Here is an 18,116-nt window from a genome sequence, read left to right as displayed (position 1 = left end):
ATAACTGTATTGTATTTGAAGCTTTGCAGACGTCCATCGGTAGTTTTACTGTCGCAAATTTAGTTTACCTGACGACGCGGAGCGGAGACAGGTAAACGGGTATTTGCGACAGTAAAACTACCGATGGACGTCCTTAAAGCTTCAAATACAATACAGTTATCTCTTAATTCACATTGTTAAATTTACTTACGTGGAGCGGTCTTTTTAACGTATGCAATAGAAAAATGTGTACTTGCCATAAAAGTCTTTATAAGAATTGCTTTTTTCATATCCGTGGTTGTCATAAATGATAAATGCTGCAGTATATGTCTGTATATTAATCAACGGGTCTACAAATAACTAGAAGATGTATACGTATATAATAAACATGTCTATAGATTATAAATGTATAGATCGTATAATGAAACATGTCTACGTGTTTTAATGGGTCTGTGAGACACTGTTCAGAGTTAAAGTAAATGAATTTTGTATGTTACTGGTAGTTTAGTAAATATTGAAAGATATGTTGTCTGACCTCCGCCATTAAATCAAGATATGAAACCAATTGATCTTTCTTCGAAGTGATTAACCCTTAAGCAAACTTTAAAAACCAAAGTAAATACATTTGGAAAATATTTATATTAAGGATGTTAACTCTTCTGTTTCAAAATAACAAGCTTTTGAAAAAGATGAAAACTTTCTAATCAAATTCAAAAAGGGGAAGTCAATACCATCTGACTAATTCAAATCATATTACTCATTGGAACAAGTTAAAAACAACTGCTTTGTTCCTGACATGGTACAAGCATATATTTTTTTAAAGAATATAGTAAGTTACACTTTGTTTCATAGCTAGTAAAACCTCCAACTTGTATGGCATTACTTATAGTTCCGTCATTTTACTAAAAAACAGACAAAATATGTTAGTTTGAAAATAATTTGGATCCAGCAGACAAAACTGAGTAAATATTCTTCGAAGACATATAAAACAATGGAATAAAAATGCAAACAAATTAATTTTACAAAGATGCCAACAAAAAGATGTAGTAGATACAATTACTAGTAGTACTAGGCGCCAACTACACAAATTTTGTCGTTGATAGCACATATAGTAATATATTAAAAAAAAAAAAACTCTTTCTAAAAAAAATCAAGGGTAAACAAAATAAAGAAAACACTGTAAACCACTGTATGTCCGAATTAAACCTAGAGCTGAAGTCACCCAAAAACCCAATTACAGGATGTATGAATACCAATTATAGTCAAAAGTCATACACCCAAAACAAAAAGTAAAATAAAAAGATGCACAACTTTTGTAACATTCAAAAAAGGTTTAAAGCAACAAGATAATGACAGAAAATGTAATACATATTATCGTATGAACAGGAACATATATACGTTATAAATACTGTTCCAAGTATGCTTATGAATGGTTTTACACTAATAATTTTGGGCCCCTTTATAGCTTGTTGTTCGATGTAAGCCAATGCTCCATGTTGAAGGCCGTACACTGACCTACATACTTTTATAAGTTGTTATTTGGATGGAGAGTTGTCTCATTGGCACTCACACCACATCTTCCTATATCTATTATGACACATTTGTGATTATTGATTTTAGTATTGGTTAGTGCAGATAGATAGTTCTATTTCACATTACTTTCATTTTGATTCAGCAATTTCTGAAAGAAGTTGAAGGAAAAACAAATTCTTCGTACAATATGCCAAACTCTACGTGATGTCCGTAACTAGATTGTGGCCTACACATTTCATTTCTAATTTCTAATAAGCTGCTTTTGAAATTTTCTAACAGTATAAAATGAATATTTCTACAATAGTATGCCATGTTGTATTCAATATTGCTTACTTCAATTATTAGAAGTTACAGTTGGATTAGGATTTACCAATTGTGCGAGAGTTTATGTTTTTTTTTAGGACAAAAGTTTCTATAAGGAGTTCATAGAAGTCATCTTGGTATATATATTGATTGTATTAGATCTTGGCCAATTTTGAATTAACTTCTACTTGAACATTTGCTATTAGTGTCGTAGAATTATGTATTGTTGTCATTAAGGTTGTGTCTTTCTGACTTTACGTGCACAAGTAGATTCTAATCATTTGAATTTGATTCTATTTCAATCTTAGTGTTACAATTGTTTTCCTAAAATCTACAATTGACATGTCTTGAAGCGCCAAAATGAAATGTTGGAATCATCAAATGTATAGAATACAAGAAAGAAACAATACAATAACAATCAAAACCAAGGAGTAAACAAAGACTCAAAAAACCAGAGGAACATTTACATCAACAGTTATAAATAATAGATAAGAAACAACACGAACTCCACTAAAAACCGGGAGTGAAAGCAGGTGCTCCGGAAGGGTAAGCATTTCCTGCACCGTATACGGCACCCGTCGTGTTATTTCTTTGTTCAGTTCGGTAATGATGGAAGGTTATTATGACTGAGGAAGAATATCAGATATGATTTCTAATCAGCTCATGATGGCGACCGTAAAATTTCTTGAGTGATGACCTTAATTTGAAAACAACACATACCTCAAAAACATCATTTCAATTCGATATTAAGAAAATCTGAACGGTACAAATAAACGAAAAAACCCTTGGTTTGAACGTCTTCATTAATCTAACGGTACCCTGATTTTTGTTTTATTTTCTTTGTTTTTATAATCCAATATTATGAAGTCAAAAAGTAGAAATATATAATGATTCGCTTATCAGAAGATGCTAGAAAGGTCGAGTTGGAGACCTTACATCTAAATAGAAATAATAAATGTAACGTCTGAGCTCCGACTGTAGGTCATACTCAATGCTCTTAATTTCATACATGTACTTTATTTGGCTTTCCTTAAAACGATTGTTACTAATAAGTCATGTATAGTAAGATATGTAGCTAGCCATACAAACAGGTTTAATCCATCATTTTATACAAAAGGAAATGCCTGTACATGATATGACAGTTGTTTGCTATTCGTTTGATGTGTTTGAGCATTTGATAAATGACTGAGCAGTTAGAGTTTTCCGTAGTGTTCGATATTTTTTATTTTTTTTAACTTTTTTTGTAGAGGAAATGCGGGTCTGTCGAATAAACTTACAGCCTGATATCTATAATGAGTTTATTCACACTGGTAAAGCTATTGAGAATTTCTGTTTTGCAAAGTATTCTTTTCATTTGTCAAGAAAATGTGAAATTGATGATTAATCAAACCTGAATAAAGAGCAATCAATAAAAATTATAAACTAGACTTAGATTCCATGTACCGGATATTGTCAGGATGTTTTCTGGTAATTACTGAATATAAATGTGATTAGTGGTCAGAACTATATAGATTAACCCCAAAATATTTATCTGGTTAAAACATTGTCAATGGATGGTCAGTTCATAAAGACACGACTGTCAGAATAAGCAATGATTAATGACTGTCATTATGAAGGTGTGTCACACTGAGTGTAAGAGGTCTTTAACTACTTAACAGCGGAAACCAATATAAGAAATGATTTGCGTATAGCTAAAAGCTCAAGTTCAAATGTTAAGTGTTCGTATGGGCTGTTTTCTTTTCATCCTTATAAATGTATACCTGCCTTGTTTCTGTACATTTAATTGATATAGCCTTTTTTAAAATGTATCAGTATTATAAACTTTATAATTATTAATGTGTTAAACACTTTTTTAAGAATCACTAAAAACATATATAACTTGACTTGCGTATTGCTTTGTGTTTGTTTTTGTACATTGGATAGAGTTATAAGGGAGGGGTTGAGATCTCACAAAACATGCTTAACCCGCCGTATTTTTGCACCTGTCCCAAGTCAGGCGCCTTTGGCCTTTGCTAGTCTATGGTTGGGTTGTTTATTTGTTTTCCTGTATTTACTCAGACGGTACATCAATTTCAAATCTAAAGTTTAAAAAAAAATCTACCTTGCTCTCACCCTGTATTCACATAACAAATGACAGGTATATGATAATTTTACAGTTCAATTTCCGCAGTCAGGATAATTTAAAGATCACAAAATGCAAAGGTGTAGGGCGAAAGATCAACATTATCAATGACACAATATGTTCGTCTCTAAACATAAAAAGGGGTTTGAAAGAACTAGACAAAAACAATCATCGAAACATTAACCAATAAACTCTTAGCGGTAGTTAACATCATTTGTATAAGTGATATTTCAGACTTTTTTTAAATACTGCAATTACAGAAAAGTCGTGATTACACTTTATAGGCAATATCAACAAAAGAATCCCTGAAGGACTGAAAAACGTTTTTAACTATAGACAACCATTCACATGGTGCCTACACTTTGACAGGCTGGTCACGTTGTATCGATATTATAATTAACCTATTTGTTAAGCACTATGTTATCCTTAAAAATCACACTATAGGATGAAATGTCTTTCTGATACTGGTTCTCAACCACCGGTAAAAATACAATATAAAATAAATGTATACGAAATATATTCAAAAAAAGTAAAATCACAAAAATACTTAATTCAGTGGAAAATTTAAAACGGAAAGTGCATAATCAAATTCCTTACTTTGCCCATGTTCAAATCTCATAAAACAGTTCATAACAAAGTTAACGAAGTGAAACAAATATCTGAGGTATGCACATTAAATCAAAACTGAGGAGACAAGATTCTTCGAAAAAGTAACCGTCACCTGATATTCATAAAGCATACTTCGTGTCAAAACGCAGTAAATGTGTTCCAATAGGGAATATAACACAATCGAAAAAGGTACAGATCACACGACTGCAGTGACGTCGAAACATGCGACTAAATTATAATGAGTTGGAAATAAAAAGGACGACAGCTTACAATACTTAATTATATTACTAAATGTGTCAATATAAATCAATACTGCGGTGCATTCATAATATCTATAGTATTATTTTGAAACCACAAAAATGTTGCAGTTTTTACTCAGATAACCCCCTATAGCTAATAGGCTTTAAACAAAAATGTGTAGACCTACATTTCAACATCTTCAAAAAACAAATCAAATCTATTGAAATATTATTAAAACGAGGGCAAAAATATATATAATATCCTCTAAATAAAGTGAACTATAGTTAATAGTGTATACAACAAAGGTTTTGGCTCTACGGTCCCTCACCAGATATTTCTTAGCCTAAATAGATGTGGTAGGATTGACAATGAGACAACAATTTTAAGCCCATTTTGTTTTAAAAGTTTGTAAATATTAGTTTGTGGATGAGAGAACTCAGCTTTACGTTCCAATGCCTAGTTTTTTAAATATCTAGTATATGAGACAGATTTTATAATGTTACAATATTCAATGGTTGAATTTAATATTCAATTACTTATATGGACAATATTGATTTTCAAGTGACTGCAATTAATTTCAATATGTTTCCTAGAGTTAATAAGTCTGCTGGCCTGTCGTTAACACTTGTAATTAGTGTTCACAGCCTTAACCGGAAATGCAATTTAGCTTTAACTGAAAGGTTTCCTCTTTGGCAGAGTGGTTTGTATTCTCTTGAAAGGCATATTCATTCCAATCATTTTTGCATGACGATAATTTATAAATACATATTTATATATTGTTATGGTAACGAAATGCTAGATAAAATCTAATCGTTATGAAATAACATAACTTTTGAGTACAATAAAAATTGGTGAAGGCATAAATATACAAGACCTATCTAAATTACGATTTATTTACTATATATAAAAAAGAAGATGTGGTATGATTGCCAATGAGACAACTCTCCATTAGAGACCAAAATGACACAGAAATTTACAACTATAGGTCACCGTACGGTCTTCAACAATGACCAAAGCTCATACCGCATAGTCAGCTATAAAAGGCCCGAAATGACAATGTTAAACATACTTCTTTTAACATAAAAGGAAAAAAAGACAAAATAAATCTGCAAATACTTTTATTATTTGCAAGACAAAAGCACCATTGACAATGGTATGTAAATATATATTAAAGTAAACAAAAATAATGCATAAATACCGTACAAACGGTATAATATATATTTATGCGTCTAGTCACAGTACTTTACATGTTGTTCTTTGTCTTGCTAAATATATAAAAGGACTCAAAGGGTGAAATAAAGTGCTAACACCACATCAAATCCCAGATGACCCTAGGGGACAGACTCAGTGGAATTTAGAATACAATTAGAAAATAGATAGCAAGCTATTAGTTGAATTAGACCTCAAATAGTTATCAAATGTACCAGGATTATAATTTAGTCTACATAAGATTCATCAGTGACGCTGATATTAAAATATTTATAAAGCCAAGCAAGTGCAAAGTTGAAGGGAATTGAGGATCAAAAACATTTGTTGAGTAGTGTCACGTTAAAATGAACATTCACTTAAAACAAGGTCATATATTCTTTTAATGTTTTTTTTGCCTGTCTTTATATAAGAAGACAATGATTGCATAGAATTACATAAGACAATAACCTCTTTAGATACTTTAAATAATCATATATCAAATTTTTCTGTCGTTTTGTATGATTGTTTATTTGATTGGCCCTGGTTGTATCAAATTAATGTTGGTATTAAGTAACATGTAAAGCTTCATCTGTCAGGAAGATATGTGCTATAAGTCACCATTTACTGGAAATGGAACCAGTACACGCCATACTAAATGCTGCGAAGTTACCACTAATCAAAGGAACAAATCCTTTATTTCTGTTCTAGGTTCCTTCTTGCGCAGTGACACATATAATGGTAATACTAAACAATGATTGGAGATATGTAATCATGTCAGAAATGATATCAGTTAACACTGTCGTTACAGAGCTATAACTTATACAGCAGATATTTCTCAATTATGAACTGTTGAAGAGGTCAATTCGTTATATATAGATATTTAATGTTATTATATATAGACGTGTCTAGATTATATCGACCGAGGACGAAATATTATGGAACAGAATCTCCTTATTTCATTATGGTTTGAATTTTCTACAGAAGAACAAAGTGAAATATTAAGAAAAATCCCTTTTTCAAAAGCATCCGTCAAAATTAAGCTTATCTGTTAAGATAAATGAGCAACTATAAAATAACAATAATCAAAATCTTTAGAAGAAAATAAAATCAGGGTAACTAAAAATTTGCTTTTAGACACAAAATTGGAAAACAAAAAACACAGACCGAATGAGGTCAACTTTAAAATCAACTTAAAAATTCGGCTGCATAAGAATGGCCAAAGTGATCATATGTTTTAACAATTGCACGGTAAAAAAAATGAAAAGATTTTAAACAAGTGATGTATTACATTTATAATGGATTTGAATACCTGTTTTATGATAAATGCCAAAGATGTCGAGTTTATTGATTCTAGTGTGTTTCATAACATGTGCAATATAATATCTGAAATATAAAAGCACTTCTCCAGCATTTACCCTACATTATTGAGACCCAAGATACCAAGTATTACAAAAATATATATTAACGATTCCTAGACTTATTGGTGTACTCTTACAATTGTTATTTTTTCTATCCTTTTGGGGATTTATATGAAAACTAGAACACACCCACGAAATCGCGGGCATATACAGCTTGTAAACTGTTGGAGGATGAATTTTTGTAAAAGATATTATGACTGGAGAATTTGATATAAGGTATCAAAAGCCCTCTCCCTTTTTATCAAAGTCCGTTATGTGTAATTTCCTTTCTGTTAAATTCAATAAGTTTCGTGTTTCTGGCCTTATACCACAATTATTCTTCCCCTTTTCTACAATGCAAATTTTTTGGTAAAAGTCAAATTAAATTAAAAATTTGCACCGCTTCGAACATGAAATAAATGAAACTGTTTATAGACCATTATCATTCTAATAAAATGTGCTTCTAAGAAAATCCAACAGTTGTTTTCCTTTTGGGAGCCCTATTAACATGCCAATGGTAGGATTTGAATCTCGTATAAATGACTAAGGATCCCGAAATCCCGGGCTTAAAAACATGAAATCCCGAGGTGCGTATTTTAACGAAATTCATATCCCGACATCCCGAAATTAAAAAAAAAAAAATATTCCCGCATCCCGTAAAGATCAATCCCGAAATCTCGAGCTTAAAAACATCCGATCCCGACGTCCCGAATAAGTCCTGCCTCCCTCTAATCTCTACCCTACTTTCATTTTGACCAAATCACTACTTTCACTTTCAACAATAAATTTTCATGCCCCATTTATGGGAAGTATGTTTTCTAGTCTGTTCGTCCGTTCGTTCGTTCGTCCATCCGTCTGTCCCGCTTCAGGTTAAAGTTTTTGTCGAGGTAGTTTTTGATGAAGTTGAAGTCCAACCAACTCGAAACTTAGTAGACAGAATACAGAGAGTCTTTGTATATTATAGAAGTATAATCGTAGTTTACATGTGGATAAACGCGAAAAATAATTGTCTCTAAGGGGCATAATAGTTGTGGTTCTTGCGATCTAAAAAGACTATTTTGTCGTTTTCTCCCAAAATAACTCAATCTGAATAATCATAAGAATGGATGACAAATGCGACTATGCATGTTACCTAAAGAACACAGAGGCATGATTATTACTTTATTGTGGAAGGAAGAGAAGCGACACACAAAATGAGGTCTTCTCGTTTAATAGTATAGATAGATAGACGTGACACAGAATGTTGATATGAAATAGTTATTCTATCAGTCTGTTTTGTTCTATGAAAAGAAAAATCTGCATATTTTCATATTCAAGAAACAATGCTTGTATAAAAAAAAAGCAAATCATAATTTTCTACAAACAACATTTGAAGTGAATTAACAAGCAATAGAAAATTAAACAAATTACTCGAATTCTAAATTTTATACACTAATGACTTGTTTTTCTTATTTTTCTTTTGATTTTTTTTATTATTATTAAGGATAAATCGTTTAAATGTAAATAACCTTTTAGCTCGTTATAAATGGTGACCTTTTGCTGTTGTCTGCTCTATGGTCGGGTTGTTGTCTCTTTGGCACATTCCCCATTTCCATTCTTAATTTTATGTTGTGTATGCCCGATACAAATCAGACTTAAAAATATAATTATACATATGAGGCATCATCCACAACTGGTGCAAAGATAAAACCCTTTAAAAAATGTTTTCACAAAAAAAACATTTCAGTTGACCACCCACGTAACAAAATACGCCCCCTACAATCTACAAAAAAGTAAAATCATAAAAATACTGAACTCCGAGGAAAATTCAGAACGGAAATTCCCTTATCAAATGGCAAAATCATATGATATAACACATCAAAAGAAAACAACTATCATATTCCTGACTTGGTACAGGCATTTTCAAATGTAGAAAATGGTAGTATAGTCTAAACAACTTTATATCGTATTTGAAAAAACTCATCAAATTCATGGAAATTTCAATAAATAGAAACTTTAGGCGCTAGTTTATGCAATATATCTTTAGTAAATTAATTGAAATCATTAAAACTGTATTAGTTTTTTTTTCAATTTATGGAAACAAAGTAACATCCTTAGTATAAACATTTTTTTTCACAAGCAAACCATATTTCTATCATACTAAACCTAGAAAAAACTCAACTTTAGTCATATACCTGAACTTTTATGGCCCTGTTGACATTCGGGGTTGACAAAATGTGTTCGACTAGTCACTTTGTCGTGTTTATCGCTTACGCGAAAGTGTAGCTTCGGTTGAAGACTAAATGCAATTACCTTCGGGTCATGTACTTTGTCTTAAACCTTTACTGCTGTTCTAGTAAAGTCAATGCTAAACACAGCATTTTTCTATAAATAATAGCTAATGCAAATCAATAAGATTTTATTTCTCAGTCAAAGTAAATGGTAAAGCGAAGACAAAACAGTCATCATTGCATTAAAAGATAGCTAAAACTGAACATTTATCATAAAAAAAAAAAGAGATAAAAAATTTGTATTTTGATATTTATCTTCTTCAATTCTTACCCTGGAAGCAATTTCTGATTTTGTTGAAATTAAATGGGTATTGAGATTTGTTAATATTTTGAATAGATGGATGAAGGTTAATAAAACATAAGAGTATGAATAAAGCACAATACAGTGCTCATTAATCTATAATACAATCTTAAAACACAAGTTTATGAAAGCTCATGTCTTGATTGACCGATACAATGTAGTTAGATATAGGAAGATGTGGTGTGAGTGCCAATGAGACAACTCTCCATCCAAATAACAATTTATAAAAGTAAACCGTTATAGGTCAATGTACGGTGTCAATATACGGTGTGTCTGTTTCTCAACTCACTACCGACATGTTCTCGTGGTCGGAGATCTTTAAATACAAATACAGACGTCTGCTCTGTACTTTATTGAATGTGTCCTAATCTCGGATGTGATATTTTGACCGATTCTCAATTCGATGGACATATGATCCATGTACAGCAGGAGACGCTCACCCTTTCGATCCACCCGCTCTAGCTTCTGTTGATGTTTAGTCGATGCCTTTTGTTTTTGTGTTATCTTGATTTGATTTCTTCCTGTTCGAAGTACGAGATTTGAACATCGATAGACTATTATTGTTTGTCAAAACTTTTAGGATTTTTTGTCCTCAAAGCTCAATTTACAACCTTTGGGTCAAGCTTCTGCTTGTGGAGTTTTTTCCCTAGAGTATCACAAGCTCAGTAGTCAGAAATAATGTCTTGACATAAATTATCATTGGTATGGTCATTATTATAATTCAACTGTTTACAGAACTTGAAATAATAAGGCTTTTCTACCTAAGGATTATAGTACCTAGTCTGTATTTGGCAACACTTTTATGAATGTTTGGTCCTCCAATGCTCTTAAACTTCCTACTTTATTTGGCCTTTTTAATATTTTTTTATTCGAGTGTCATTGATGATTCTTTTATAGACAAAAACACGCATAAGACACAAATGTGAAATTTCATTCGCATCTATGATAAGTTTATTGCATAAATTTACGTTCTCGATAGTTATCAAAAGTACCAGGATTATAATTTAGTACGCCAGACGCGCGTTTCGTCTACATAAGACTCATCAGTGACGCTCATATCAAAATAGTTATAAAGCCAAACAATTACAAAGTTGAAGAGCATTGAGGATCCAAAATTCCAAAACGTTGTGCCAAATACGGCTAAGGTAATCTATTCCTGGGACAAGAAAATCCTTAGTTTTACGAAAAATTCAAAGTTTTGTATCAGAAAATTTATAAAAATGACCACATAATTGATATTCATGTCAACACCGAAGTGCTGACTACTGGGCTGGTGATACCCTCGGGGACGAAACGTCCACCACCACTCGAGCAAGACGTCACTTTTGTATTTAGATAAAATAGAAATTAAAAAAAGAGAGAAAAAAAGGGGTGAATGCGTTCAAAACACACGACAGCTCATCTAGCGCACAATTGGTTTTAAAAGGGGGCAAAACAAAAAAACAGAGGGCGCAATACTTTCCAATGATACAAGGATATGATCACTGAAAACAGATCATAACACTTTGAAATAATTTCTGAGAACTATATAAAGATTGTTTGGATTTGAGAATTCCGAAAAACGCCTCTTACAAAGCGTTATTTTTGTTTTGCTGGTCTTAATTCATACAAATTGATAGTAGAAAAAGACAAATGAAAATAAACCTGTCTATTACCGTTAGTAGTCTGTTGAATTTACAGGGAAATACAATATGAAACATTGCATGCATTTCCATAATTATCATTGACGAATGGCAAGGTTATTAAGATAAAACAATCGACGGCCATTGTTTGTTAGATTATTGCACTATTCAATTACGTAAGCAATATATTCTATTTACGATATTTGCATATTTTGCTTTTAATGTTATTAATTTGTAAGGTCAATAACCTTTCCACTGTATAAACAAATTTAACGAATGTATTGACAAATATATTTATTGATGTCGCAGTTGTCTGAATTATGATGTTATGAAAAACATTATGTATCATCAGAGATGTCCCACCCGACCTTGTGATCGTTTAAAATCTAAACTAACTTGTATTATATATGGTGTTCACGTATAAAAAGTGTAATTTGTGCATTCAAATTATTAAGCGGGATGTATTGAGCCATTTTAGTTATGTAGCAGCTGTTCATATCTTTGTAGTATCATTAACTCAAGGATAAATGCATGCCGCTGTTTGTGGCCTGTCTTTTATTATGCCTGTTTATCAAAAATATTGTCATATAAGGGACTTCCTATAGAAATTCATCATCAAGATCCTAAGCTTATAATTATGTACGCTAGACGCTGTTTACGAAAAATTCAACATTGACGCTAATATAAAACAAATTTAAATGCTTAAATTACAACTAAGGTATTCTAATTCAAGAAATAGAAAATATATCCAAGAATATAAAAAAAAAAACGATTTTCCGTTATAAAAAACATAATTTTAAAACTGCATTGGTAGAACAAAAATACAAATGCAAATACACGATGTTTTATGTTCAGTATTTATCGAGATATTTGCATTAGAAGATTGTGAACTGAAATATGAATAAAAAATACAATCTTTGCTGCATACTTATAAAAACAAATGGAACAAATTATGTACATTAAAAAAAAAGAGATCTTTCAGATCACCAATTTTGGGAGTGTCACAAAGTCCGTAGCATGTGACAATTTAAAAAAAAATCTACTTCTTTTTCAATGTGTAAGTTTCGAGTAGATCAGGCTGCTCTTGACACGTTAAAAATTAAATATTGGCGTTATATTACGTGAATATAGCAATATAAAAATATGCCTGTGCAGGTTAAACAAATATTCTCATCAAGTAGACATCTTTTTCCTATTTTTATACAATTTTAGTAGAAATCTTCTCGATTTTTGTACCTAAATTTGCGGTTTCCTCGATCAATTCATGTTCAATTTTTAAATCGGAGTTAGGTCCGTTTGAAATTCGTTCGTCACATAATTTTAAATGTGCAAATCTTTGTTGCATGTAAATCAATTCCTTTGGAATTTTTTCACTAACTATGTTTAATCGAGCTACATATATATATATTGATAATAAGCAAGTATACAGCGACCCAATACATTAATTGAAGTTGGTTCTCCAAGAAATTATTCGCATAGCAACATGACAACACATTTTATACCAAGATCCGTTAGTCTGATCTACTAGTTTCCTTATTATGGAAAACACTTGAACACTAAATAAAGGTAACATTTGTTTATCGCTGTGCGAAATTCATAAATCGATTGAGAAAAAAACAAATCCGGGTTACAAACTAAAACTGAGGGAAACACATCAAATATAAGAGAACTACGACACAACAGAAACACAACATTAAAACGTCCCACACAGAAACGAACTATAATATAATAATGGCCATTTTCCTGACTTAGTACAGAACATTTTGATAAACAAAAATTGGTGGATTGAACCTGGTTTTGTGGCATGCGTTAACCTCCCGCTTTTATGGCAAAGTTAAATATAACATTAAAATGATAACATTACATGGTTAAAACAGATTTTTGGGGTTTCGTTTTTATTTCAGCTAACGTTTTTTTTTAAATTTTTTTACCAGAACTTATGAATATATAATTGAAGCACCCTTGCTAAAATGAGACAAACATTGAACAAATCTAGTTTTCAGTGTTTCAGGGGAGGTAATTTTCACTTAACAAGGCTGGTGCTATCATAGGGGCGGAAACTGTTAATAGGGTCTTTATCAGATTTATATGCTACATATTAAGTATAAACACTTGTCTCACTTTAGATCTGTTGACAAAGACTACAAGACTTCTCTATTCGGTATTGTTGAATAAAATTTTTATTGAAGGTTTTTTAGAAGTTATATGTAAATTGTCATGTATTGGTTTTAAGAAATCCATATATGTATTACCTTTTGGTCGAGTAAGCGAAATCTCTGAAATTACTTTGGCTTGTTTTCCAATACACGATTAATCAGGGAATAAGGTTAATCTGTTTTATCAATCAATAATCTCTTCTTATCGTATACTTAGTCTGATACAGCTTAGTTGGTCATAAAGATCGTGTATTCTGAGTAGTCTGATACAGCTTAGTTGGCCATAAAGATCGTATATTCTGAGAGAAATTCAAAAATTAAATGATAGTTTGCTACCCATGCTGAAAATATGTATATATACATGTATATATATCCAATACAAGTTTACTGGTTGGTAGATTCTTATATATTAATATATTATCTGCATTAAATTGATTCGTTTACTGAATAACAAACAAATCCGTTATCTTCTCTATGGTCTGCTCTCTTGTGTCTGCTCTATGGTCGGGTTGTTGTCTCTTTGACACATTCCCCATTTCCATTCTCAATTTTAAATGTTTAATCAATTTTTCCTTAATAAAGTTCATCGACTTTGCAGATTTCTAATGATTTATTATAAGATAAACATGGGTTGACCTTCTGAAAGAAGGTTCACGGTCAAAATTTGGAAAACAAAAAATGCCGAGGTCTTGGAAATCAGACATCAAGGAGTAAGGAATGATAAAATAATTCAAGATCTCATTGATTGAATTTTCTAGTCTGTTCACCCAATTGTGTCAATATAATGGAACTATGTCATACAAGTTTAGCGCTCCATTTTCATCGGGAAATGCCTAAACAAAGTCGGGAATAAGACAGTTTTGTTTTCGGTTCGTTTTGTTGGTTGATACTATAACATTTAACTTTGTCAGATTTCTATGGTCTCCTTCCTTTCGAAGTTACCATGGAGTTTGGTACTTTTTTTATACTTTTGTTATTGAATTTGTTCGAAGAGCATTTTCCTTGCAGTGTTTTAGTTTGATTATAGTTATCAACAGTACCAGGATTATAATTTAGTACGCCAGACGCGCGTTTCGTCTACATAAGACTCATCAGTAACGCTCAAATAAAAAAATTTATAAAGCCAAACAAGTTCAAAGTTGAAGAGCATTGAGGATCCAAATTTCTAAAAAGTTGTGCCAAATACAGCTAAGGTAATATATGCCTGGGATAAGAAAATCCTTAGTTTTTCGAAAAATTCAAAGTTTTGTAAACAGGCAATTTATAAAAATGACCACATTATTGATATTCATGTCAACACCAAAGTGTTGACTACTGGACTGGTGATACCCTCGGGGACGAAACGTCCACCAGTAGTGGCATCGACCCCGTGGTGTAAATAGTTATCAAAGGTATCAGGATTATAATTTAGTACGCCAGACGCGCGTTTCGTCTACATAAGACTCATCAGTGACGCTCAAATAAAAATATTAATAAAGCCAAACAAGTTCAAAGTTGAAGAGCATTGAGGATCCAAAATTCTAAAAAGTTGTGCAAAATACGGCTAAGGTAATCTATGCCTGGGATAAAAAAAAATCCTTAGTTTTTCGAAAAATTCAAAGTTTTGTAAACAGGAAATTTATAAAAATGACCACATTATTGATATTCATGTCAACACCAAAGTGTTGACTACTGGGCTGGTGATACCCTCGGGGACGTGTCCATTTATTAAAATGTATTTACTTTATAGTTTGAAAACTGAGTGTACTAGAAAATTAACAAAACCTTTAGAGTTACATTAATCTCCGGACATTTTTATTTTTACAGACGTTCTTGGAAAACCTTCAATTAAACATTTGAATGAAATATTGTAAATCATACAATCGTTCGAAAACGGATTTTCATTATTTATAATGATGTGATGCATTTATAGTTAAGATAGCCAAAGCAATAAAAGACCATTGCCTAGTAGTTGTCATTTTTGATTGTCAAATAACATTCATAACTTATTTAAAATTATCGATAATGTCAATTAAAATAAGCTGTCAAAAGCTATAGATAAAGCACAGCGACTTTAAATAACACCAGTTTTCATTAAATGTGTGGAAAACAATTTGTTACTTAGATCCTGTCCAGAGCACATGCAATCATCCCCGGTATTTTATTGGATTTGTGTTGCTCGGCCTTGTGTTTGTTTGACATTACATCGTTATTCGGAATTTGTTCAAGAGAACTTGAGTATCAATCTCTCTCTTTTTAAATACCACGATATGCTAAAGGTAGTGTAATAAAGTGTAATATCTAAACATCACAACTCTGTCAAGAGTTAATTTATTGTTAGCAGAATAAGAATGAGTAAACCAAAACTTAACTTTTGCAGAATCTACTGATTTCGAAATTCATATATAGTATTAGTTCAGTAACCTCAAACGGGGATATTAATTGAACCAGAAAGTTGTGCCATTTTACTGATAATCATAATTAGAAGTGCCATGGTGGGTCATGTGTCGATTATTTAAACGAAACTAATATAAATATTTGATGATCTTATTGCTAATGTATGAAACAGTAGCCTTCTTGAAATTTCCGGAGGATTTCGTAACCCATCCGATATATATATTCTTTATTTAGATATACGTGCAATTCGATTTTACATTTTTTTTTTTTGGCAAATAAGATTAATTTGTGAACGACAGCTCCGCCTTCTACACCTGTTGAACTGTCGTTGTCATTTCCAATCTAAAAAAATCAGATATACAATTTGAATTTTCTCCAACTTGTGATGCTTCTGTAATAATAATTACCGCTAATAATAACAGGTGATAAAAGAAACCTTAAACATTTACACAAAATTAAACGAACAACAGAACATCAAAGGATCAACTCACAGTCTTTAGCTAAATCAGCTTGGACAATATACAAAAAGCAAAATAATCAAACTTTAACATTAACGATCACTGTGATATTTTATTAGCTTCTTCAAAATTGCCCCATTCGTTGAGTTAAACAAAACACGGCATTGATGAATTAGTTTTATTAAAATTGGTAAATAATTGATCGAAAACGACACAGTTCCTCCACAACTCAGATTGAAGGGAATGTGTCAAGAAGTGATATATGGAAACAAATAAATCTAGATAGTACTAACTTTATCATATCCTCTTTGTTCGTTTTATTTGATACCGATGAGGAAAATTTACCGGTTTTATTTGATTAAAAGGAGGTATGTGTTAAACGTCAATTGTGATTAACCAATGACACAAACAATTTAAAGCTATTTCAAGGTCAACTTACCATTTTCGGCAAATATAATTGTGTAAAAAATATGTAAACTCCTAAAGACGATTGAGAGTTAGCGGATACTACTCAAATTCTCCCATCAATTCTGAAATCTTCAAAGAACAAAAAAACTCACATAGACACGAGCAGACATATCAACCATGATTTCTACTATTATCAAACATATAGTGACATGTTTTTATGCTTTCATGAAATATATATTAGTATATTCGTCTTATCTGTTGTTCTATTTCGATTGTGACATTTTGAATGAGTGTAAATTTGCATGGTGGTGCAAAAAGCACAATCACAAAAATGGAGATGATCAAAGAATGGCAGAAAACTACCTCAGGCATAGATTACCTTAGCTGGATTTGGCAAAACTTTTAGGAATTTTGGTCTTCAATGCTCTTCAACTTCGTACTTTATTTGGCCTTTTTAACTTTTTGGATTCGAGCGTCACTGATGAGTCTTCTGTAGAGGAAACGCGAGTCTGGCGTATATACAAAATTTAGTCCTGGTATCTATGATTAGTTTACTGACCCTGTCGAAGCACCCGCATGCGATCCTTTTGTATTATAATATCGCTTTCGTTGGATAACCAAGATGTTTCTCTTCCTAATCTTTTTTTTAACGAGATTGACAATCGGTTAACTATTCCATAGCCTCAATTCATCTTATTCTCTTTATAATTTTTTAGCTTATATTACTAACATGAAGTTTGTGTCAGTTTTTTATGTTGTGTCTTCTGTACTATTATTTGTCTGTTTGTATTTTTTTTTAGCCATGGCGTTGTCAGTTTAGTTTCTATCATGAGTTTGACTTTTTATGTTTAGCCATGGCGTTGTCAGTTTATTTTCTATCGATGGGTTTGACTCTCCCTCTGGTATCTTTCATCCCTCTTTGATATGTTTAAATAAGCTGTGATATTAAAACAATTCTGCTTCAAACATTGTAATATTACGAAATCACAAGATAATCGAAGTTAGTTTGACTCATCACATGACCATATCCAACTAGAAACAGATCGAATAAGATTCGAGGGGCATATTTTCTCTTTTTGATAATGTAGAACAATGAATATGCAACGACGGGTTTATTCATATAAGATATGATATGGCTTTCCTTTTCTGTTTAC

This window comes from Mytilus galloprovincialis, chromosome 4, assembly GCF_965363235.1.
Source record: "Mytilus galloprovincialis chromosome 4, xbMytGall1.hap1.1, whole genome shotgun sequence".
In the NCBI taxonomy this organism is placed as follows: Eukaryota; Metazoa; Mollusca; class Bivalvia; order Mytilida; family Mytilidae; genus Mytilus; species Mytilus galloprovincialis.
The sequence above is the reverse complement of the archived record's forward strand: the minus strand, read 5'-3'. Positions refer to the sequence as shown.